The sequence below is a fragment of the Mustela erminea genome, chromosome 3 (genome assembly GCF_009829155.1).
Source record: "Mustela erminea isolate mMusErm1 chromosome 3, mMusErm1.Pri, whole genome shotgun sequence".
NCBI classification, from domain to species: Eukaryota; Metazoa; Chordata; class Mammalia; order Carnivora; family Mustelidae; genus Mustela; species Mustela erminea.
The window spans coordinates 69,687,419-69,710,299 of record NC_045616.1 but is presented as its reverse complement, the minus strand read 5'-3'; the positions used below and the strand labels follow the sequence as shown (position 1 = coordinate 69,710,299).

The 22,881-nt window shown below is 39.5% G+C and overlaps 1 protein-coding gene across 4 annotated transcripts in view; it reads left to right on the top strand.

Moving 5' to 3' along the window:
• The window catches only part of MAST4 (microtubule associated serine/threonine kinase family member 4), a 552,196-nt gene that overhangs the window by 169,624 nt on the left and 359,691 nt on the right, over window positions 1–22,881 (top strand). The window lies entirely within an intron of this gene.

Below are 22,881 nucleotides of genomic sequence, written 5' to 3'. Positions count from 1 at the left end.
ATCCTCTCCCTCCCAATTTTAAATAATGGGATGTTTCTCCTGTTACTCGTGCCTGACATGTCTGATGTTTCCTCTTGGTGAGGTTCAAATTTTGCCTTCCAGGCCAGAGTAGAGCATGGGTGGTGATGTGTCCTTTCAGGGCTTACCTTCTGCAGGCCCATCATGTCCATCCGCCCCTCACTGTTGTTAATTCCAACCCCCCACACCCCCCCTTCCTGCCACACACACACACATAGTCATGGTGTTGATGCCTCCACTGGAATTAGACTTTTAATCTTGCCGTCTACTGATGATTCTGTGGGAAGGTAAATTTCAGGCCATGAGAACATATTTTTTCTCATCAAAAATTTCCCCTAGATTGCCTATCCATTGATGATTTTGGCCTGGACCCTTCTTTTTTGTGGTAATTGAAACTGATTGTTACTCCCACCTCAGGGCTCTCTGCACATTTACCTGTTGGCCCTTGGCATCCATGTTTGCGTATTTGTTTGCAGCTTGGCATCTTGCATTCCTTGTTCATTTCTTCCAGTGTTGATCTTTATTTTCAACCACGATGCTTCCTAGAATTTTGTTTTCTTCTGGGTCTGTTCCTTCTGTCCTTCAACCTTTGGCACAGCCTAGAAGTCTCTACAAGTTAATTTTTGGTGGTAGGGTTGTATGTTTTGGGAATAGATTTTTAAATATCTTTTACTGATGGAGATGCAAATAATATATTAGTGCATTTTGGTGCCTTATAATTTTATGCATTAGTAATAAGTTGGATATTTGAGACTCATTCAATAATGCAGAGAGATTTGATTTACGTCAGACCTCTGACTTAAGATTTGATTTAAGTCAGATCTCTGACAAAAGTCTTACTTTGCCACTAGGTAACTATATAAACTTGGGCAAATCATTTAGTTTCTCCTATGTTATCAACTCAGTGTGCCTGCAAGATGAAAGGAGTATTTAAGCAGTTCCTAGAAATCAGCTTTGGAATCTTTTGATTTTACTTCTAGAATAATAAAGATTGTGAAGATAGTGAAAAATTATTCCTAAAAAAGTTTCAGAATATTTTGACTTCAAAATTGACTATAGTCTTTGAACTGAAGTTCATTGTTTTCCTCTCTTGAAAATTTTAGGACTTGTATTTCAAGGTACAGTTAAAATGATGGTAGTTACCATTTGCCATCATCCCATTCCCAAATTCAATGTTACTTTTTCTTCTTGGGGAATTTTATTGAAAGCTAATTTTACTGAAAGCATTTACTTTTTAAGAAAAGAGGGAAATGCCTCACAATTATTATTATTATTATTATTATTATTATTATTACTTTTTTAAGAGAGGTGCTTTTTGGGTCACTGCAGAATTACTCTTCACACTTGGATAGCAATCCTATGTGTTGCTTGACAAATAAATTATTGTGAATAAAACAACACTGTTAAAAGGGATAATCTCATCTAATACTGGTAGTCCCATACTCAGAAACAGAAATTGATTCATTCACTGGTAAAACACATGTCAAGTGACCTAAGATAATTTGGAATAAGTTAAAAAGATAAAGAGAACTATTAATAGATAACACAAAAGAGTACTCCTCAGAATATGTCTGATGAAATTCTTACTCAAGAGTCATTTAATTATTAGCTTATCAGTCCTGTGAGTTTTTATACTGTTTGCTTGAGAGCAGAACTAGAGAAAGTGCTAAAATCCCATAGACAGCAAGCTTAAAATAGTACCTGGCACATAGCAAATCTCAATTGTTAGCAATATTACTACTTCTGTTAGTAACATATTTTGGGTAAGCTTGAGTATGAAAGCCAGACTGCAGTTAATCTTTGACTTGACAGTGAAGGTTTAACTCATTGTCTTTCCTTCAGAGACTTCATTACTTCCTGATGCTCGTCGAAGGAAAACTATTTGCAGACTGTTTGACCAAGTCTTCTCCTGCCCCGCCCCACATTCTGTCCTAATAAGAGCAGTAACAGCTGGAGGAGAGCTGATAGGCAGCGTGCCATCTTGATTTCCTTGTTGTTCTGCTAGCTGCCCAGCTTTGTGGGCCATATCGCTTATTTCAGTATATCGCCCAGTTCGGGCTAATGACTTTTGCTGCTTTTGGTACCCTTTGCAGACCATTAATCTGTTTCATATTTCTTAAATTGGATTACATCTAAATTACCTTACTGATTACAATAAACTATCTCTATAGTGATAGAGAATGTTGGTTGAGAGATGGAAATGCCCACTTATTAGAACTTCTCCTTTTTCCTTTTCCCTCTAAACAAGTGATGTGTCACATGGTGCCCTGAACTGTGGAAAGTGCTTCACTCTGACCCTCTCTCCAGGCCACTATTCTCAACTCCACTGCCCCATCTTAGAACTTTAAGTCACTCTTCCTGCTATATGGCAAGCTCCTTGAGGACAGAACTCCTGTCTCCTCTGATTTGTACTCCTCACTCTTCCTGGCACAACTCCTTGCACATAGGAAACATTCAATAAATATTGTTAATGGAATGAATAATAATAATAATTATTATTAATAATAATTATGATTAATAATTATTCCTACAAAGTGAAAGATGACTCTGCTTGCAAGGTGAGAGTGATGATGCAATTCTTTGTGCTGTAATGGGTGTCCTAATAAGACTATCCATCTAAAAACTCTTTGTTTTTGTTCTGTGTGTATCTTAAATTCGTAATTAGCCATGAAGTCTGTGTAATGGACCAGATCTTGTGTAGTTCCACATTGGCCGCTCAAAAAATACAATGACAAAATAGTGAAGAGAGGATCCCTGTCCACCTTCAAGGAAGTTCAGTGAATATGCTTGTACGCAGTCATGATGGGATCACATTGACTTAAATGTTCTGTTGTCTCACTGAAGAACTAAGTTGAAGTCGTATGTGTCTTCACGTATGGAAAAATTTGGAAAAACAGAAATCAAAATGTCCACATGACAGCATTACACTGGATAAAACAGCATTTCCTGCTCAACACACCAACAAACATTTCAGAAAAGTACGACTCTCCACCTGAGAGGTATCCATATGTTAGTAAGATATAAATGAAGGCCTCGTGGCTTGCTAGGTCTGAATTTTAGTAACTGCATGACCTATAGTGATTTAAATGCCATAGGCAAGCTGGAGGGTAATGCTAACTACCTTCTCAAGGAGGAGATTAATTCCTAGCCTGAAGTATCTAGTTTTCCTGGGCAGTGCTAAATGTCGTTGTGCTCCCTCTTCCAGACATGTTGGGCATTTCAGATAAATGGCATGTTGCCAATTCATCCTAAGTAGCCTGGTAGCTGGCAGAATCCATGCTCAGCCAGTATCCGCCTGCTGGGACACCAGCCGGGAGTGCTGATGAAGTGTCAGATGTATACTTCATATACATTAATCTGAAGAGGGGAAAACTCATTTCTCCATTTGCTCCTTCCATCTTTCTGTCCCTCCCCACACACATGGGTAGTTTATCAAAGAAGTCAGAGTTGTCAGAAGCAGGGGGATTTATACAGATGCTGCTTTCTGGCAAGAAAGATGGAGATTTCAAGAGACAAAAGCAGGACCTGTGGTAACTTATTTTTCTGTAGGAAAATAAGGTGGTGTAAGCCTCGATGATTAAAGTTTAAAAACAGTGTATGTGGCTATCATGTAAAATCCTCCCTTCTTTTGTACGTTGGAGTCATGGACAGATGGTAGAAACACAGTGAAAACCAGTTGAGTGTTTTTCTCCAACTTTCTCTTTGATTTGAATCATGAGCTTCATCTGCGTGGTGTGTGGACCTGACCCTATCATGTTTTCTCTTGCTGAGGTCCTCCTTGACCATCTTGTTTGAAACCGCTCCCCACACTGCAGGCCACACTCCCCACTCTTCTCCAGAGCTTCATCCTCTTCCAGTATACGACAATTTAGTTTATTATTGTGTTACATATTTATTAACCATTGTCATGAAAACTTCATGACAGTAGAGGGATTTTTCCTGTTTTCCCAGCTGTCTTCCCAAGGCCTGGAGTAGTGGTGTTACAGAGTAACTGCCCATTGAAGACCTGATGAATGCATAAACAAATGTCATTTCCTATCTATACATTTTTGGGCCCTAGAGTGGACTCCTGTTTATTTTTGTTGGCTTAATTTTTTATCTGTGGTTAACATTTTAGGTTTAGCCTAATCGAGAAGCTAATCTTCAAGACAGAGACCAATTCACTGTGGAAACTATATTCCAGAGTTAAACTATCATGGTTAAGTTGGAAAAAGGGCATTGGGGTTGGGGAACAAACCGATTAAGAGATCAGCTCCACTCTCTAGCACTTAGGAGCTGTGTAAGCCTTGGTTTATTCATCTATGTAGTAACCTTGTAAAGTTTTGTGAGGATCCCATGAACCATCTCATGGGCAGTCCTTTGCCCGTTGCTGGTTTCCTAGGAAATGCTGGGATTGATGTACCTGGTGTTTATCAGAACAGTGCTTCCTTGGGGTTGTCAGGCTTAGTGGAGGTGGTATTATTAGAAGGGTGGGAAATGAGCCCATTCTCTCAGATCAGCTGCTAAGAGCAGTAGTGTAATCTTTCTGTCCTTCCTGCCAGCTTATTTCTTGCTTCCTCATTTTGACTCAGTATTACCTGACACACTGGAAGATACTTTCTAGAATAGCTAACATTTTTGAAGGGGGGATGTGCTTTCAAATAATGTTTTTCAACTTTTAATATTAGGTTCAATGGTGTAATTTCATGTTTCTTCAGTGGCCCTCTTTTGACATAGTATCCATTTCTTTTAATGAAAAAATTATGTTTCATGATGTACTATAAATATTAAGACCAAACTATTTTAACTGTAATAAATTCAAAGAGCCTTGATGAATATTCATCTTTTCCATTTGCACAAATGCATGATGAAGAGTCAGGGAAAATTCACTAAACGTATGCAAAAGTGCATTTTTCCTTTTTAATTCATTCAGAATGCACTGGCATAATGTCAGCATTTATTTAGGGCACAGACTTTATTTGCAGTCATTTAATATTATATCAATACTTCATTAGCCTTATAGCTCAAAAACAAAAACCTGAGCTGAAGTCCAATTAGTTAACTCTGAGAGAGTATCTGTTAAATATTGATGCAGGAACAGTTTGAATGCCCTTGGATAAATTGCTTAACCAAAGTTGTAGAATACAACTATGAGTTTGCATTCTCTTTAGCCGTCATGACTCAGTTTAAAGATTGCATCAGGGACGCCTGGGTGGCTCAGTTGGTTGGACGACTGCCTTCGGCTCAGGTCATGATCCCGGAGTCCCGGGATCGAGTCCCGCATCAGGCTCCCAGCTCCATGGGGAGTCTACTTTGCTCTCTGACCTTCTCCTTGCTCATGCTCTCTCTCACTGTCTCTCTCTCAAATAAATAAAATCTTTAAAAAAAAAAAAAAAAAAAAGATTGCATCATATTCCATTCCGTGGATTTCTCAGAATTTCTCCGTTTAGGTTATTTAGTTTCAGTTTTTAGGTTATTTCATTTTAGGTTATTTAGTTGTTCCTATTGCAGATAATGGTGATGAGCAGGCTTTTATAACTCCTTGTTCACCTCTGTTTTTAGGGTAACTTCTTGGAGTGGAATCACTGTGAAAAGGGTATGAGCCCTATGGAAGGTTTCTGTACTTCTGCTAAATATTGCTTCTATGAACACTGTTCAGATTTATATATTGAGAAAGTGCATCTCACTACACCATGGCCAGTAGTCAATATTGTCTTCTTAAAAAAAAAAAAAAAAAGAACAACAAACAAAAAAACAACTTTGCTAGTTTACTACATGAAATAATTATTCTTTTAAACTTGTTAGATTTTTAGTGAAGTTAATAAGGTTATTGGACGTGTTGAACTCTTACTCCTAAGCCTCTGAATAAAGCAAATAGGAAGTTAGGGTTATCTAAGCTTCTTCCTGCAACTTCTTCCTTCCATTCCCTAAATCAGCTTCCCATACCAACTGTTGGTAACCTTGTTGCTCTTGGGACATAAGAACTCCCGAGTGTGATTACAGTATATGTAGCTGAAGGCATTATTCTGTAGTTCAGAATTTTTTTCATCTGGAAAGTAGTAATCTCAATTGTGAAATAGTGCCTTCAGCTGTGGACATTATAATCAGAGTCTCAAGAGTGCTTGTACTCCAGGAGTAATACGTCTCCCAGTTATTACCCTCTGAGCTAGGTTCTGTTTATAGTGAAGGGAGGAATTTTCATAACTCAGTGCTGAAATAGCCATAGGGAGCCCTGAGCAGATTATTATAGGTCAGGCCTAATCCATGAAGATAAATCTCATTATAGGTTCACCTGGGCCCATCCACAGAGCCGCTGGTTTAACATGAGTCTGTAAATCAAAGATCAGGTGAAAATCAAACTATAAAATCCTTGTCATAATCCCAACTCTTGCCTCTGTGCCTCCTTACTCTGAACATGCTTGGATGCTGTGAGAATAATTAGCAGAAAAAAATACACTGAGTTCATTGTGATTCAGTGTGTTAATGACTGAAATACTATGGATCTGGCAGGTGAGGGCGGGGGCTGGGGGTGGGGTAGGTTTTTTCCCCTAAAATGAAATTGCCGCTGGATTCGTCACCTAAAACTTCCCCTCTCAGTTTTCTCCTCCTGACATTTGCAAAGATTAGAAAACAGTCCTTACCTTCCTTCTGTGTTGTCTTTCCTGGGAAGGATGGGGTACCTGCCAAAGCGGCTGTCTGGGGGGGGATGCCTGAATGCACTGGCCAGTTAGGGACTGGATGTTATCAAAGGCATTTGAGTATCAGTGGGATGAATAGTGACCAGAAATATCTTGGGGGATCTAAAGAGTAGATATGTGTGCCCTGTTTTAATTTCTTATCATCATAGAGGGGATTTAATTTAATTAACAGTAGTAATACCATATATATGTGTATATATCGGTTTGTATGTATGTTAAAGCTTCGGTTTCACTTATTATCCTCTTACCCAGCTGGTGTATCTGTTTAGAAGCTGGTTCACCTGTTCACCAAGCAGTATGAGATGACCCAGGGGATGCCAGGTCGTGGCCCCTGAGCTGTCTGAGCCCCTACAGTATTTTTAGCACCCGCGGTACTGCCTGATATGTATTTAGTGCTTAGATGATGGTTGTTTACTAATAAACGTTTAGGAGATCTTAATTAAAAGAACTTTGGGTTTTCTGAGGCTCCTTCATTTGGCTTCCTGGAGCTCAGACTAGTTGAATTGCCAGGCTCTCAGTGATTTGATTGACCTCTGTGTCTGGGGAGGTAATCCACATAAAGGCAGTGAAGCAGTTTTGGCTGCCATCATGGTAGGATCCCTTGATGCACCAGTGAATGGGTGCCACTGTTATGGACTCCTGGTCTGACACAGCATGTCCCTTTGCTCTCCTGGCAAAACCTGAGCACTTGATTATTTGCTGCCTCATTGTCAAAAGGATTCTGTTACCCTGGAAAAACAACAAGCCCGTAATAATTAGAAGGTGGTTAGTGGGAGGGAGGACATGGGGATGGAACATTTCCTTTCCTGGGAAAAAAATGAAAAATTATCATTGTACTTAATAGGCTTAAGAAACTTTTGGGTTTTGTGGTTCTGGAAAAGCCTGCATGTTTTGATGCTTTTCCTACTGTATTTTTCTTTTTTTTTTTTTTCCCCTACTGTTTTTCTAGACTTAAACTTTCGTGGTTAGTGAAATGAACAGTATTGGTGAGAGTTCATGTATTTAATTGGCATGAGGTATCAATCTAGCATTGGATTCTGAATCAGTGTATATCTCATTATGTTTATTAGTTAATTGACTATTAATGGAGTTCCTATTTTACAATTAGTATTAAAATCTATATGAGGGAAAAATAGAATGAAAGCTTCCAAACACATTCTATGAGGCCAGCATTACCCTGATACCAAAACTAGGCAAAGACACCAAGAAAAAGAAACCTATAGGCCAATATTCCTGATGAACATAGATGTAAAAACCCTCAAAAAAAAAAAAAAAAAAAAAGCAAACCACATTCAGCAATACAATAAAAGGATTAATTCCTGAATTCTTGAGAAACAAGGGCGGTTGAATATTCCCAAATCAATCACCATGATGCATCACATCAACAAAATAAAGGATAAAAATTATATCATCATCTTAACAGATGCAGAAGAAGCATTTGACATAATTCAAAAAAAAAAAAAGCTTCCATCAGAGTGGGTTTAGAGGGAACATACTTCAACATCATAAAGGCCATATATGAAAAGTCCACAGTTAACATCATACTCAATGGTGGAAAAACTTGAGAGTTTTTTCTGTAAGGGCAAGTACAAGATAAGGATGTCCACTCTTACCACTTCTTTTCAGCATAGTGCTGGAAGTCCTAGCTATAACAATCAGACAGGAAAAGAAAAGAGTCATCCACATTGCTAAGGAGGAAGTTAAACTGTCGCTATCTGCAGATGACATGATATTATACCTAGGAAACGCTAAAGAATCCACCAAGAAACTGTTAGAAGAAATAAATGAATTCGGTAAAGTTGCAGAATATAAAATTAATACCCAGATGTTGGTAGCATTTAAAATCCTAATAACAAAGTTGCAGAAAGGGGAATTAAAACAATATCATTGATAATTGCACCAAGAATAATGAAATACCTAGGAATAAACACGACCAAAGAGGTAAAAACTATAAGACATTGATGAAAGAAATTGAAGAAACATAAAAAATTAGAAAGCTATTTCATGGATTGGAAGAATTAATATTGGTAAAATGTCTGTACTCCCCAAAGCAATCTACAGATTCAATGCAATCCTCTCAAAATACCAACAGCTTTTTTTTTTTCTTTAACGGAACTAGGACAAATTATACTAACATCCATATGGAATCACAAAACACCCCAAATAAGCAAAGCAATCTTGAGAAGGAAGAACAAAGCTGGAGGTGTCACGGTTCCAGATTTCCAGATACACTACAAAACTTTAGTAATCAAAATTGTGTGGTACCAGCACACAATTGAAACACATAGATGAACGGAACAGAATAGAAAGCCTGGAATTAAACCCATGCTACTTTGGTCAGTTAATCCAAGACACAAGAGGGAAGAATATATAATGGGGGAAAAGGACAGTCTCTTTAACAAATGGTGCTGGGAAAGCTGGACAGCTACATGCCAAAGAATGAAACTGGATCAGACTTTCTTTCACCATACGCAAAATAAACTCAAAATGTGTTAAAGACCTAAATGTGAGACCCCAAACCACAAGAATTCCAGAAGAGAATAAAAGTAATGTCTTTGACATTGGCTGTAGCAACAGTTTTCTAGCTATGTCTACCGAGGCAAAGGAAAGAAAAGCAAAAATAAACCTTTAGGACTACATCAAAATAAAAAGCTTTTTATACAGTGAAGGAAACCATCAACAAAACAAAAAAGCAACCTTTTGAATGGGAAAAGATACTGGCAAATGATTTATCCAATGAAGGATTAATACCCAAAATACTTAAGAGCTTAACACCAAAAAAACCCCAAATCAAACCAAACCAAACCAAAACAACACAAAAATGAAACCAATACAAATACTGTGATTAAAAATGGGTGGAGGACCTGAATAGACATTTTTCCAAAGGAGATGTACAAATGGCCAACAGACACATGAAAATGTGCTCTAGATCATCACTCATCATTGGGGAAATGCAAATCAAAACTACAGTGAGATCACCTCACATCTGACAGAATGGCTAAAGTCAAAAAGGTAGTACTAGAAGGTAATAGAGTGTTGGTGAGGATGTGGAAAAAAAGGAGCCCTCCTGTGCTGTTGGTGGGAATATAAATTGGTGCAACCACTCTGGAAAATGGTATGGAAGTTCCTCCAAAAATTAGTAATCGAAATACCATATGATCTAGCAATTCCACTACTGGCTGTTTATCCAAAGAAAATGAAAACACTAATTCCGAAAGATACCATTCCACCCATATCCATATGCTTCTAGCCACATTATTTGCAATAGCCAAGATCCTGAAGCACCCCCTACCACACACAGTCAGCCACACAAAGGGTGACAGTGTGGATGGATCTGTAGGGTATTATGCAAAATGAAGTAGTCATTTGTGGAGTCTAAAAACTAGAACAAAGGAATAAACAAAAAGCAGAATCAGACAAATACAGGGAACAAAGTGATGGTGGCCAGAGTTCTGGGAGTTAGGGGCAAGGGCAACATGGGTGAAGGGGAGTGGGAGATATAGGCTTCTAGTAATGGAATGAGTAAGTTCTGGGACTAAAAGGCACAGCATAGGGAATATAGTTGATAATAGAGTTAGTGTTTTGTGGTAACTGATGGGTGAGCACGGTATAATGTATTCAGAAGTTAAATCACCATGTCATAAGCTGGAAACTAATATAACATTGAGTGTCAATGCTACTCAAAAAACTTTTTAAAAACCTTACATGAAAAATATGTGACATATAGGCTTTTTAAAAGGAGCTTCAAAGCTAGCTGAAATGAGACTTGTGAAAAATCAGCAAAGTAGAAGAAACAATGTGTTGGATAGTGTGCAGCTGTGAGAATTTATAGATCTGGAAAAGCAAGCGGGCTCTAGACCTCTCGCAAGTATCGTCAGGCAAACTTCAAGGTGCAATGGCATTACGTACATAGTGGAATGGGGTGGGGGTAGTGGATAAAAGTGGACAGCATAGTGTGAATAGTGACATTTTTTCTTAGTATAATGTTTCTAGAATAGTCAGGGAGGGCAAGGGACCACATGAAAACCCAGAGTCTCATGGCTGAGGCTCATGGCTGAGGCTGTCACTGATGTGACAGAATAGTTTCTGGTTTAATGTGAACCCTGGAAGACCACCACCATCTATCTGTCTGTTTGTATGAAGAATGTCCTTTTTACTTAGGAGACCTCCCAGATGCTAAGTCTGTTACCTGCAGAGATTTAAGCCAAAAGGAAGTAAGTCTTCAGTTTTGCTGGATTCATGGATTCATGGCTAGATAGTAATAATGGCTTACTGAGTTACAGCTTTTCTTTATGAGCCGATACTGTTTATTTGTTTTTAAGGGAAGAATGGGACATGTGCAATTTTAGCTCAACTGTTTGTGATCTCTTAAATACTTGATTGTTCAGGGCAATGGTTTGTGTAAGTGTGTCTTTTTTTTTTTTTTAAATTCCTAGACATAAGTAGTGATAGATTTTAACCTCATAAATAATATGAATCAATGATATCATTTTGTCCATTTTTTATATAGCTTTTTTTATATAGCTCTGATCAAAAACTCATTAATTAAACTTTAAGGAACTTACCTGTCTCCTTTATTTTCTGGAAAACATCCGTTCTATTGACAGATTCATGTGATGGAAGGCTATGAGTTTTTCATATTTAAGTGCTTCTATGCATAGTTCCTCTTTTTGTCTGACCACTGCGGATCTATACTTAAGCGCGTGGACTTTCTCTTCCAGGAGCCCTCCTTGACATGTCTCCACACTTAGTCTTCTTTCAGTTATGCATATCTGAACCAAAGCATTTGTCATACAGGGTTTCTTTGCTTGCCTTCCCCGCCTTCCCTCTTCCTCTTCCCCAAATTGGCTGATTTCCTAAAAGGCCCAGGATAATGATCTGCAGCTGATTAACCATAATGTTAACTGGTACCATCTTGTTCAAAAGTAGTAGTAAGTTCATGTGAACTTAAACCAGGGGACATAGGTTTTCTTGAATGCTTATCTGAAGTTTATGATTTAAAGAAGTGATGAAACTGGCCTGGTAAAGATAAGTTTGTCTCTGATTATGTTCAGATAACTGCAGGTCTACTCCATTTTCTCTAGGATAATTTGTAATACAAGAAGCTTATTTGAAATTATAAGTTAAGAGAAAGTGTAAGTTGGCATTTTTTTTTAAAGATTTAGAGAGAGAATACGCACATAAGCAGGGGAAGGCGCAGAGGGACAGGGAGATGCAGACTCCCCACTGAGCAGGGAGTCCGATGTGGAGCTCGATCCCAGGACTCCCAAGACCATGACCTGAGCTTGAAGGCAGACACTGAACCAACTAAGCCACCCAGCTGCCCCTGTAGTTTGGCATTTTCAACATGCAGTAAACTTTTAGGGATGATATTGTCAAGTAAACAAAAGTAAAAGGGTGACCAGAGAAGGGAAACCCCAACTCCTTTTTTTTTTTTTTCCATTTTCCTCATTAGGTTATATGAAAGACTTAACAGACTCTTGGTCTTCATGCATATTTTTTTTTTTTTTTCTTTTTTAAAAAAGCAAAAAAAATTATTTGAGAGAGAGAGAGCATGCAAGCACAAGTGGGGAGAGACAAAGGGAGAGGGAGAAGCAGACTCCCTGCTCAGCAGGGAACCTGATTCTGGGCCTGATCCCAGGACACACTGGGATCATGACATGAGCCAAAGGCAGCCACTTAACCAGCTGAGCCACCCAGGCATCCCTGAGTTAACATTTTGTATACTTAGTGCAGTGCCTTTGTATCTGGATCTTTGGTATACCAACATCTATTTTAAGATAGAGTTGATTTTGCCATCACTTTTTGCCATGGGCACATTTTGCTATCATTTGTGCAGATGTAATGAAGAGAATGCCTGGCAGTCTTCAGGTATTTTTGCTGACTCACTCCATCACTGAATGTGTCCCTACTATGTGAATGTATTTTAAAATGATTTACATGTACTTAGAGGTGGTGTTAAAAAAACAATTTAGGGGCACCTGGGTGACTCAGTGGGTTAAGCCTCTGCCTTCATCTCAGGTCATGATCTCAGGGTCCTGGGATTGAGCCCCGCGTTGGGGCTGAGCAGGGAGCCTGCTTCCCCCTCTCTCGCTGCCTACTTGTGATCTACCGCTCTGTGTCAAATAAATAAATTAAAAAAAAAAAAAACAATTTAACAGACCTGTGCATCTTTACTAGGAAACTGTTAGAATGTACTGTTAGGGGTTTAGTAGGGGTCTGGAGGCAGCTCCATTTGCCAACTTTAACCATTTAGCTGCCATGACGTGGACAAGTCCCAAGAATCCCAGGGATGATGATGGGGAAGATAAAGTGTACACAGAATGATTGAGGCAGTGACTCTTTGCCAACCTCTAAGGAGGTATTTTAGCCATCAGAACTGGTGTGTTTTGGCTGAGCATCAGCCTGAATATCAACTAAGGAAAAGTACTTAATGTACTAAAGCCAACAAAAAAGAAGAAACACAGAAAATGGCAACTGATATAGTTTCCCCCTAAATTTCATTTTATTATATGTACCCCTGAGGTGTCCATATTCCACTTTGTAGGTTCTTGGAATAAACTGTAAGGCCTTCCTTCTTAAACCTGCTACTGCAGAGTTTTGTTGATTAAATGATGTTTTGAATGCTCATTGAGGCTGCCTTTTCTCTTTGGGAAGGGCTTATTTTATTTTGTCAGTGAAAGGAATAGCAAATCTTTGCTACACATGTCATTAACTGCCACTAAATCGACACAAATGTTGACAGTTACTGTGAGAACTGTTTCAAAGCTAATTATGCTAATTAGAATGTAACATACCAGTAATTGCATGTATTCAGACATCATACCATCACTTTTTGTATTTTCTTCTCCAGATGTAAGACATTCATTCATTTGTTGCTTGAAAAGCTGCAGAATTATAGCTAAGATAACAAATAATTGCCAGCAAATAAAATTGGTTCTTTAGAAATATGCTCTAATTGGTTAGCTATGTAAAAGACAGAAACAAATGTTAGCATGTTAAGCATATAAATTAGGAGCATTGCTTATGAAATCCTTAGTTTTGGGCTTTTCATTTAAATAAGACTTCTTATTGCAATTAATATTATCGTTTGGTTTATGACCCTTAAAAATATATTTCCTTTCAGCATTTCTTGGAGTTCTAATTTAGCTTTCTTATACATGTTAGATGATTTGCAATTTAGATTTTAATTTGATTTCCATTCTTTAAAATACCATTTTTCTTGTATTTCATTTTTATTTAAAGCATGATTCTCTGTATTCGTAGAAGCTAAGCATAAATGACTAGGAAAATCAAGCTCTTAAGTGAGCCCAGAACATAAAACATTTTAATAGGAATTTCACATAACTAAGTAGTATTTGAGAGTCCAACCAAGGAATTATGGCTGTTTGGAAACAAACTTTATGGGACATAGTGTTCCTAATTTATCTTCTCTTAAAGTTCTTTTAAAAATAGCGTTTCTTTTGTTGATTTAAAATCACCACTACTTCTTACATATGTAGAGCGTTATTTATGTGTTTCCCTGATTATTTTAGGACCATATCTACCTGAAGAGACAGTTTTGGTCTCTATAGTTCTTTAGAGTTTTGAGTATATATATGTTTTTTTCTCTAAAGAGTTTTGATATGAGTGGGGACACCTGGGTGGCTCAGTAGGTTAAGCCTCTGCCTTCAGCTCAGGTCATGATCTCAGGGTCCTGGGATCGAGCCCCTCCTCAGGCTCTCTGCTCAGCGGGGAGCCTGCTTCTCCCTTCTTTCTGCCTGCCTTTCTGCCTACTTGTGATCTCTCTCTCTCTCTCTCTCTCTCTGTCAAATAAATAAATAAATAAATAAATCTTTAAAACAAACAAAAAAAGAATTTTGATATGAGTGTTTCTCTTGTAATTGGAGTGTGTGTAGGTTTTTTTCCTCCCAGTTGTGACTCACATAAATTAGCCTAACACTTGAGGAACCCTGACCCTAATTCTGTAGGACTTGAAGCATCCATGCCCTTCTCAGTTGAAGTAAACTCACAGTGTGGATCTGGTGTGATGTCCTCAGAAGGGAAGTGTGTTTCTTTTAAACCCCTCCTGTAACGACCTCTGCATGATTCTGCTGGCAGATGCTGTGTTGTACCTATTTTTTGCTAAAGACTTTCAGAAGCTGCTGTTATCCTTAGTATACAGGCCCTTTGTCTTGGCTTATTTACCAACATTAAAAGATAGTAGGTGATGGAAAAGATTGACACGTGTGGGCTTGGGAAACTTAGGACTGAATTCTAGTTACCTGGCTCTGTAATTTCAGGCAATTGTCACTTAACTTCATTGAGCCCTGGTGTCTTCATTAGTAAAATGAGAATAGTTAATCCTGACAGCATTTGTTGTAACAATTCAGGAATACAACATAACATACATCAGAACTAACTACTAAGTACTAGGCTTTCTTTGTGTATTTCTCTATTTCTGGGCTTCTCTTTCTTGTAACTGGTCTGTTTGTCTGTTTTTGTGCCTATATCACACTTTATTTCTTTAACTTGATAACAAGTCTTATTATTAACTGGTCAAGAAAAGTTCTTTATGTCATTGTTCTTTAAGAGTATTGGCTGTTTTGGCATGTTTATCTTCTGTATAAATTTACTTGTGAAGTTCTTTGAGCTAATTAGATTTTGATTAGAATTATGTTAAATCCTGAGATCAATTTGGGAAATTGATAGTTTTATGACTGAGTTTTATTATTCTAGAACATAGTATATTGCTTTATTTACTTAGGGCTTTTTAAATGTTCTTATCTACAGAATGAATTTGTATATCCTTTATTAGATTTACTCTTAGGAATTTTAAATAACATCCTTTAAAAATAAATATGTACACCTGTTTGCTAATGTCTAGAAATTGATCTGACTTTGCATATTTTAAATTAATCAGCCTTGCTAATTCTTACTGATTTTTTACATATCTGTAGATTTGGGGATGGGAGTTTTTGTAGACAATATAGGCAATGATGATCTGCAGATAATAACAGCTATATTTCTTCCTTTTCCAGTCTTCATAGATTTTATTTTCTTTTAAAAGTCTTAAATCACTAATCAGGATGTCCAGAATCATGTGGAAGGGAAGTGATCACATGCATTCTTGTCTTGTTCTTAAAAACAAAGAGTATTTTGAACATTTCATTTAAGTATGATGAATGCTTTGGTGGGTTTTTTTTTTCTTTTTTAGAAGTTCTTTATCAGGTGAAGAATTTTTTTGTTGTTCTTTTTTTAAGTAACCCCCCTTTTTTCCCCATTGTTGATTGTTATTGATCTGTTGTTTTTGAAAAAAATGCCACATTGTCATGACAAATAACTTTAAAAAATACATTTGTACAGTTAGTTTACTAGTATTTTATTTAGGGTTTTGTCATTCCTGTGTATTAATGGTATTAGCTTATAGTTTTCCTTTCTTGTGTTGCCTTTGTTAGGTTACGTTAGCTCAACAAAGTGAATTAGGAATGTATCAGTCATTCCCTTATTCCAACCATATTGCTGGATAACAAGCCACAGTTTCTCAGTGGCGTCTGTCAGGAGTATTTATTTCTTGCTGTGGGTCTGTGGTTTGCCGGGGGGAGCTGCTTTAGGTGGTGAATGTTGGGTTGGCTTGGCTTAAATCTAATCTGTAAGTCAGGGTCCTGTCTGCTCTGCAAGGATTACTGTGGGACCCAGGATGAAGGGAAACACTAGTCTATAGAATGGTATTCTCGTGCTGAAAGTTGGAAACTTCTAGAGGGGTGAGCGGAATCCATGCTTAAGGATTAGGCTTGAAACGGCCATAGTGACACTGCTGTCTTTTGGTGAAAGCAAGCCGCACGATCCCAGCATCAGTAGGGGAGAAGAAATACCTGCTAAACAGTAGTTGTATCTAGCACGGGGGGGGGGGGGGGAGTTCCTTCTTCTTCTAATCTTTGGAAGAGTTTGTGTAACAATGGCTTGATTTCTTGACTGTTCTGGATGTTACCTGTTTTGTAGTTTAGTGGATCCGTTTATTGTGTTTGAAAATTATGTTTATTGCATGGAAGCTGCAGTTTTGATTCCTTTCCCGTTCTTATTATTGTTTAGTGGAGGGTCACTTGGGTGGCTCAGTCTCTTAAGCATCTGACTCTTGACTTTGGCTCAGGTCACGATCTCAGGGTCAGGAGTTGGAGCCCCATGTCAGGCTCCACACTCAGTGGGGAGTCAGTCTCCCTTTCCTTCTCCTCTCCTTCCCCTACTCATGAGCCTGTTCTCTCTCTCTCTCTCTCTCTCTCTCTCTCAAAAATAAATAAGTAAATGATCTTTTGAAAATTATTTGTGTCTTCTCTCTCATGCTTTGCCCCCCTCTTCTCAGTTCTGCCAGAGGTTTGTCCTATTAACTCATTTTGAATGGCTCTGAGTCTCATGTCATGCCTAGAAAGGTATTTCTTCTTCTAGAATCTTTAGATTCTAACAATTTATCTCCTATTTTCTTTTATGTGTTCATTTTCAGTGTTTATATCTGTAATCAGTTTGGAGCTTATTTTTGTTGAGGAGTAAAAGAGCAGTCCATCCCACTACTCTTTTCCCCAGTGGCTAGCTAGTTTTCCCAGCACTATTACCAAACCGTGTCTCTTCCCCTCTGATTTGTAATACCACTTTCAGAATGAGTTAAATTCCCAAGCGCATTATAGGTCTATTTCTTGGCTCTGTTCTGTTCCTTTGCTTTGTTTTCTTGTAGTTATATCATATAATTAAATTCCTTTAGTTTCATGCTATTTTTAACATCTAGTAGAGCTGGTAGGGGAGCCTCCTAACTCTTGTAGTTACATTTATTTACAATTACATTTAAAAGACTGTCCCTCATTTTAACTTTTTTTTTTTCTATCTCTGGAAATAACTTCCTCATTTTCTTTGAAAACCAGTGAGAGGGCAAAAAATCATCCCTTGTGAAAATATTACACATCGACTCTTTTTTTTATAAATCCATAGTTGCAGTGGGGAGAGAAATCATTTATTCTCTTGTCAGGCTTCCATGTCAGTCTCCTGGCCTGTGCGCTGTGCCGCGGTGGGACACCATTTGCTGGGACTTGAATGTGCCAGGTTCTAGTGGAGTGGTGTGACCCAGAACCCTGGACCTTGCTGCTCTCTGTAGTGGGGCTCCCCAGTGATGGCTGCTACCAACCTAAGAAACTGGAGCCTGCCGGAAGCAGGTCTCCAGAGGCTGATCCAGAGACAGGAGCTGGGAATGTGACGTTGGCATTCCCTCTACATGTGCAGAAGCTCCTCCTTGGCCAACCTCAGGGGCTCCTTTGATTTCATGAAGGCACTGACAGCATTACCTTATAGCTCAAAGTTGTGAAATCCAAATGTCGCCCACACGCCACACTACCAACTACCACAGTACCTATAGAAATGTCCTCTGCTATAGCAACTTTTCCTTGGTGGCAGCATCAGAAGAGCCAACAAAAGAAGTGAAGTTAGTGCCTGCACTTTTGCTGGCTCGAGAGGTTTTTCACAAACTGTTGTTTCTCTGAATCATTCAAAACATCCTCTGCCCCTTGTGCTAAAGGCAAAGGCCATGCTCAAAGGGGGATGGGCACTGACAGCGCACGAGCGATAATTCCCCTCATCCATCAAGCCTGACAAGCCTCCGATCCCTTGCCCTGTCAGAGCCGGCAGAGGCTGGAGGAGGATTGAATAGTCCCCACTTGTCTAGCATTTTAAGCAAATCTGAATTTGATATGAAATTAACTGGAAGCAGCTGAAGTTGCTGGTGGCAACAGTTCTCACTAAAGTCCTGAGCTTATAGCCTGTCCCACAAGGCAGAAGGATGTGACAGTCGTGCATCTGAATTACGACCGTCACCTAAGCCTGTCAGTGCTGATAGCTCTTCATTAAGAGGAGAAGGTTAGGAATCCAATATCAGGGCAAATTAAGCCACATCTTTGGTCTGCTAGAACTTTATTTACCTTTTCATCCCCAGAGTCTTAGATTGGGTAGATCAATTAGGAAATTCAGCATTAATTTAGGACTATTAATATTAATAATTCAGGACTTCTGTGTTCTTCATTTTTTTATTCTAAAAAGAAGAGCTTATTTTTGTATCATAAGTTGATAAATTCCCAGAGAACATTTAAACATTTTTCTTAAAAGGTAGGGATAAAAATCATGTTACTATACAACCATTCTTAACCTGTTTGCTCTAAATATAGATTTTCTTTTTATGTCTCCTAGTAACTTGTGGTAGCTTATAGGCATTCTTTATTGCTCAGGTCTGTTGTTTCTCCCATGATGTCAGTCTCGGACTGGTTACCTGTCTGATTTTTAATTTTTCCCTTCAGTTTCTTTCTGCCTGTTTTCCTTTTCTACAGTTTGGAACTCCTGAGAGTGGAAGTCTGAAGGTGTTTATGTCTCAGCGGGTGCCAGCCCTTTGTCCCGGGGGCCACCTCTGACCGTTGGTGCCCATCTTTTATTCATGTGTTCTCTTCCCTCTCGTTCTTCTAGTTGCTCGTGCCCCAATTTGCCATCACAGAGGATTGTACATCCTTATGCTCATGGGAATTGTGGAGCTGAAGCCTCTCTTGTCCGTCCGCCATTTCCTCCTTGTGTGCCCTCCCCTCAGACAAGGGGGCACCTGGTTCCTGAAAGAACGTGTCTCTCTGGCAGCTTCTTCCCCTAAGCCGGTCAAGTCCTCTGCTTCCCTGGCCCTCGGCCCTTTTGTGTTGGCTGGCCTGCTATCAAAGGCGATATCCCTAGATACCTCTAGATGGCAGCATCCACCTCCCTGTGCCTTGCGGCTAGCATAGAGGCCTCAAGGGTGATGTTAGTGTGGCTGCCTGGCTTTGCTGGGAGTGCCTCCTCTCACCCTTTCTTCTGCGTCTACGTGTGTTTTTAAACTCCACAGGCAGCTATGAAGTTGGAATATCCAATACACCCTTTTGCTGGGTCCTTCCGCAGTTTTTAACTCTCAAAGCCAGAGACTTGAATTATTCATTTGTGTTTTATCTAGTGAAAATTTTGTTCTGTGGAGCACTGCTTTAACATGTGGCTTGAGGTTTCCTGGTTTCCTGCTAGTTATATTTTTTTAAAAAGTTGCTCACGAGGGCTCCTGGGTTTTGCTGCTGGAGAGACCTAGGAGCTGATGTGTTAGATGCGCTGGCTCTCCTGGTTCTTGGCAGGTGCTGTGGTTGGTGTAGCTCTGAGTTCATTTTGTGCAACTCTCTTTAACGATGATAGCAAGTATATGGCCCCAAATTTAATGACGCTGTTTCTTGGTTCAGAGTACTTTAAAGGTAATTACAACGTAGACGTGAAATCAAGTACAGGGGAGTGTTCTGTTTTTTTAAAATATTATTATGTTGGAGGGTTTGAGTAGTTGTAATTTTTTTTTAACCTGTTTCCCGATGAAACCTTGGATGCTGGGGAGGCTGGCAGAACTGTGTCTTTGTGTCCTCTGTTGTCCTAGATCCAGGCCAGCAGCCACAAGTTTCTCCAGAAACCTCTCCTTTACTAACAGCATCCTCTTTGCCCTATATTTGGTTGTGGTTCTTGATACTGTGGAACAAACCATTTATGTCAGAATATTTAAACACACATTCTCTCTGCCTTAACTTCTGTGTTCCGGTGGAATTGTGTTCAGTTGATTTAAACAAAATATCCAGCAGCTCAGCGAGCACGTGCATTCTATTGGCTGTGGCGCCTGCGTCCCAGGTCAGCCTTTTTCTCTGCTGTGCTGGAAATGAAACTCAAGCAAAAGAGATGAGCTAGACTCTGCATCGTAAGATGCCTTTATGCACTTCACTGAGAGATGTGCAATTGAAGGTAGACTCCCTTTTCTGAAGGGTATTTTTTAAAATGAGATGCAGAATTTCTCCTGGGGTTAGGAGGGAGCCTTTCTGAATACAGCCTTACCAGAGCTTACCTGTATGCCAAGAGATGTCCCCTTCACTCTGTGTTTTTTTTCTCCTTGGTGCCTCTCCTCACGGTTTCAAACTGAAGTGCTCCCCCCTCCCCCTGCCCCATAAAATGTGGCATTAGACGAAGAACTTTGAAATCAGAGAATGGCGCCTGAATTCATCTGGGAGTGAACTTAACGTGGAACGGGCTCTTCAAGCATTTCTTCAGTGATCAGTAATCAGAAATGCTCTTGCCACATGTTATTTTCCTAATAAACAGAAGAGTCATTTACTTATACCCGTATAAGTAGGGGAGCCTTATGGTCACTCATGACACCCATATAAATTCAGAATTATGTAGTTCTAATTGGCCATCACTCAGCAACAGTCTCCTAGTGTCCTCACTTGGGAGTTGATCTGCCTGGGAGGAGGGGAACACTCATTCATTCCACTGACTGTGACCCTTCTTTCATGCTGCTGATTTACATTTTAATGGTAATATACATATATTTTTTAAAATATAGGGATCTTTGAAAAAATTAATAGCCCACAGTGTTGCTACCCGTTGATATATTTTTTTCGAAGATTTTATTTATTTATTTGACAGACAGAGATCACAAGTAGGCAGAGAGGCAGACAGAGAGAGAGAGGGGAAGCAGGCTTCCTGCTAAGCAGAGAGCCGATGTGGGGCTCAATCCCAGGACCCTGGGATTATGACCTGAGCCAAAGGCAGAGGCTTTAACCCACTGAGCCACTCAGGCACACCCCCTCACTACCCCTCCATTGACGTTTTTATAAAAAGCCATGCATATCTAGTATTAGAAAATACCAAGAATAGGAAAAGGTAAGAAAAAAAAATGATTTACTTCTCTTTGTCTGTCTCCCCAAAGGTAATCGTTACTAATTGTTTCTTGTTAGTTGTGGGAAAAAAATAATGTATGTCTCCCTAAACGTATACAACTAAATTTTTTTGGAATTTTTGGGAACTGCTTTGACTTTACTTTTGAATTTAATGTGAAGATATCTCACATTAGCACAGAAAAGTCTCCTGTGCCCTTTTTAATGATGACACACTATTTCCTCACATGGATGTACCATTGTATAAATTGCCCGAGCGGTCCCCAGGGTGTGGGCTCTCAGACAACTCTGAAAGCCCTGCAGCTCTGACCTGTGTGACATCCACTCTGAGAACACTTGCACGCCATTATTTTTAGTGGGAGGCTGATTTGTAGTTGTTGTGAGGTAAGTTTTCTCCCAGTGTTTAATCAGGATGATTTAAGAGAGCATTGTGTTACAGTAAATAAATGTCATAACAAGCACACTCAGTTTTGGCTGATTTAGAAGTTTCTTCAATATTGTTATTATTTACGTGTATAAACCACGGGTATTTATTTCTCCCTCACTTCCAGGCCATTTTGGCAGAGGTAGCTTCCCTTCCACACAATCCATCGGGACCTCAGGCTGACAAACGTTCTGCCATGCTTCTGTTCTTTCTGAGTGTTAACGCCCAGGTAGGAGATGGAGAGGAATCACATCTACTTGCTAGTCCATTGCCTGGACCTTGGTCTTGTAACCATACCCAAGTCCAAGAGAGCCTCGGCAATGTATTCTAGCTGTGTTCCCAGAAACATGAAGAAGTGGTGGGATGAACAAGTAAATAGCTAGTCAGTATGACAGAAAACATGAATGGGAGCACCATCCAAGCCTCACGTGTCACTGGAAATGGTGCTTCTGGCTGCCTGTTCTCTGTTTAGATATTCCTGGTACAGGTGTCCCCTGCTTTTCAAAATTTCACTTCATTTTTGTGAAGAACCTGCATTAGTGCCAAAAGAAATCTGAAGAGGGTTTTCATGTTGGGAAAAATGCTGAAGAGCCAGAATAGGGTTCAGTGTTTTGCCCCAAGTTTTTACAGAGGCAGGGGGCGCGCGCGCACACACACACACACACACCCACCCACCCACCCACCCACCCTTGAGAGTGACGCTGCCAGGCTCCTCCCTGCGGGAATTACACTCAGCCTCTCAGCATCAGGCTGCCGCGGCTTTGAACATCTGTGCTTTATCTTGGGCATCTTTGAGCATGATGTGTCCTCAGTTATCAAAAAAGCCTGGGAGGTTGTTTTCTTGGGTCTGGGCGTGCTCAAAAGGTTCTCCATATTAATTAGTGGTAATTGCTTCTTTGCTTTATGCTTTCATGGCTTATGAAAGATTTCATAGGATAGCTGGGGAAATCTGTATCAAGTGGATGGGCTAGTTAATCCAGAGAGAATACTTTCTGCTCTGCTCTCCCAGTTCCCTTTGTGTCCCCTCTCTGCCCTCCTTCTA